We start from the raw sequence: 3,253 nt of genomic DNA, 5'->3' as shown, positions 1-3,253 counted from the left end.
AAGCCTGTAGATCAATGACTCAGTCTCAGCCTTTTGAGTTATTTACTGGGTGTCAATTGAATTCGCAATTTTTTTTCATCGCCAACAATGGACCAACTCTGGAAACCTGACAAGCAGGACATTGACTCACAGTCGCCTGAGGCCTCAGACAGCTTTGAACTCTAGCAACACTGTTTCGAGGTCTTCCTACAAAACTCAGTCGACATCATGGCCACTGACTGAAACAGACTGCATCTACTCTTCTCCCAGGTTGGACCCCGAGCTTTCCCAATGATCAGGGATCCCACCACATATATAGAAGCAATGGATATACTCAAGGGACAATACAGGGAGAAAGATAATCAAATATATGCCAAGTACATGCTGGCCACCTGCAGACAACGAGCGGGCGAATTGGACGATGAGTTTCTCCAGGTCCTGCAGGGACTAGTGTAGGCATGCAACTTTCAGGCTAAACACAGAAGACATGATGCAGGGCGCTTATGTAGCAGGCATCAGATCTGACTACATGTGCCAGAGGTGACTCAAGCAAAGTAAGTTAATCTTAAAAGGGGTGGTTGATCTTGCGAAGTCGCTGGAGATTGCCCCCCACGATGTGGAAGCATACTTTGCGTGTGCCCACATGGGTGTCACCATCCTGGGACACAGGTCTACAGGTTACCAGTCGACTACTACAGTGTCGACCATAGCCATTGACATCCAGGATCACCTGATGTGCTAATTCTGTAGCCAGGCAAAACATCTCTGAAAATGTTGCCTGGTGAGAGACACGATGTGCTCCAAGTGCTTGAAGAAGGGACACTACGCAAGTGTATGCCAATCATAGCCCTTCAACCCCAACACTGCTACATGTGAGGCATGACAACTGCCACTTTGAATGCCAGCATCTTCAGTGATGATCATGCCGCGACATGGGGACCACCATCTTGGATGCCGCTAATTTCCAGGGAGACCCGTGCCACTACGTGAGTGCTGCCATTATGTCCCCAGACTGTAAGTTAGAGTGGGTCAGACCATGGACCGACCCTGGCCTCAGTGGGTGCTGGACCAGAACAGCCCTCACCAACTCGTCTGCTCCATGATAGACATCTTCCTCAACAGCCAGGTGACTCCATGCCTCTTCAATAGCAGAAGCACTGAGAGCTTTATTCATCTCGACACTATCCAACTTACTCCCTTGAGGCAAAGCCAGTCGCCTACAAAGTCTCCCTAGCTTTAAAGTCTCACTCAACAGAGCTCCACACACTACACTATGGTGACGCTAACAGTGTATAGAGACTTTAAGCTCCTCATTATGTCACAGCTCTGCACAGCTCTGTGTACTGTTGGGGTTAGACTTCCAGTGCCATTTAAAGAGTGTCACAATGCAATATAATGGCCCTCTCCCACCCCTCATGGTCAGCAACCTTCAGTTCCTTAACTGGATGCTCTGCTTTCCCCTCACCCCCTCGCTCCCCCGCTGGCCCAACCAACCAACCTGCAGTCTCTCTACCCTCCACATCAACCCCCCTGTGCTGTTTGCCAACCTCACCCCTAACTGTAAGCCAGTCGCTAAAAAAGCAGGTTATACAGTGAGGAGGAGAGGGTGTTTATAAAAGCAGAGGCACGAGAACTCACGGAGAAGGGGATTATTTGAGGGCAGCACCAGCCCCTGGAGAGCTCAGGTGGTGGTGGTCAAGGGTGGGAGTAAATATAGAATGGTGAATGACTACAGTCAAACCATTAATTGCTACATGCAGCTAAACACAAACCCTTTTCCTCTATCATTAATATGGTCACCAGTATCGTGTGTTCTCCGCAATAGACCTGAAATCCACCTACCACCAACTCCCTATCTGCCCTGAGAATTGTCACTATACAGCTTTCTACCACTTCCTCAGGGTCCCCTTCGGTGTTACCAATGGGAGATGGACAAGATGGTAGATCAAAACGATCTGCACACCACCTTCCCATATGGAGATAATGTCACAATCTGTGGCCCTAACCTGCAAGACTATGACGCGAACCTCCAGAAATTCTTTACCATCGCCAAACATCTAAACCTGACCCACAATAAGGATAAGTGTGTTTTACGCACTACCTGATTGGCAATCCTTGGCTACATTGTGGAGAATGGGGTCTTTGGCCTCGACCCCGATTGCATGCAGCTTCTGGTAGACCTCCCCCTTCCCCACAGCCTTAATACCCTAAAAAAGTGCCTGGGTTTATTTTCTTATTACACCCACTGGGTTTCAAATTATGTCCATCTCCTTCCACCTGACAAATGAAGCACGGGCAGCCTTCTGTTGCATAAAGGATGACATCACGAAAGCTGCAACATATGTGATGGATGAATCTTCCCCTTTCCAGGTGGAAATTGATTTTTTTCCTTGGCTGCCACCCTTGTTGCCCTGTTGCCTTCTTCTCCCACATCCTCCAGAGCCCTGAAGTCTGAAACTTCTCTGTAGAGAAGAAGGCTCAGGTGATAGTTGAGGCAGTATGGCACTGAAGGTATGACCTGGCCAGCAGAAAATTTACCCTGCTCACGGACCAACGGGCTGTGGCATAAAGTTCAAGAATAATCAGTGGGGTAAGATAAAGAACGATAACATTTTGAGATGGAGGATCGAGCTCTCCACCTACAATTATGACATCCTGTACCAGCCAGGGAAGCTCAACGAGCCCACAGATGCCCTGTCATGAGGGACATGTGACAACACCCAGATGGATCGCCTCAAAGCCCTTCATAATGACCTCTGCCACCCTGGTGTCATGAGACATTTTTTTCATTTTATCAAATCTTGGAATCAGCCATACTCCATTGGAGATGCCAGGGATACGACCAGGGAGTGCAGGTTCTGTGTGGAGTGCAAGCCAAATTTCTACCAACCATTCAGGATGTACCTGATAAAAGCCACATGCCCCTTCAAGTGCCTGAGCATGGACTTCAAGGGCCCCCTTCCCTCCACCAACCACAACAGATACTTCCTCACAGTTATCAACGAGTATTCATGGTTCTCCTTTGCCATTCCCTGCCCTCACATGACCACCATCATAGTCATTGGGGCCCTGTGCTATATGGTCACCCTGTTTGGGTACTCGTCGTATATCCACAGCAACTGGGGATCCTTGTTTATAAGCAAGTAGTTGTGCCAATTCCTGCTGGCCAGGGGTATTGCCACCAGCAGGACCATGAGTTATAACCCCCAGGGGAACGGTCAGGTAGATAGGGAACGGCACTGAGTCGAAGGCCATCCTTCTTGCTCTAAATTCC

The sequence above is a fragment of the Narcine bancroftii genome, chromosome 4, assembly GCF_036971445.1.
Source record: "Narcine bancroftii isolate sNarBan1 chromosome 4, sNarBan1.hap1, whole genome shotgun sequence".
Lineage (NCBI taxonomy): Eukaryota > Metazoa > Chordata > Chondrichthyes > Torpediniformes > Narcinidae > Narcine > Narcine bancroftii.
Note: the sequence above shows the minus strand (reverse complement) of the source record.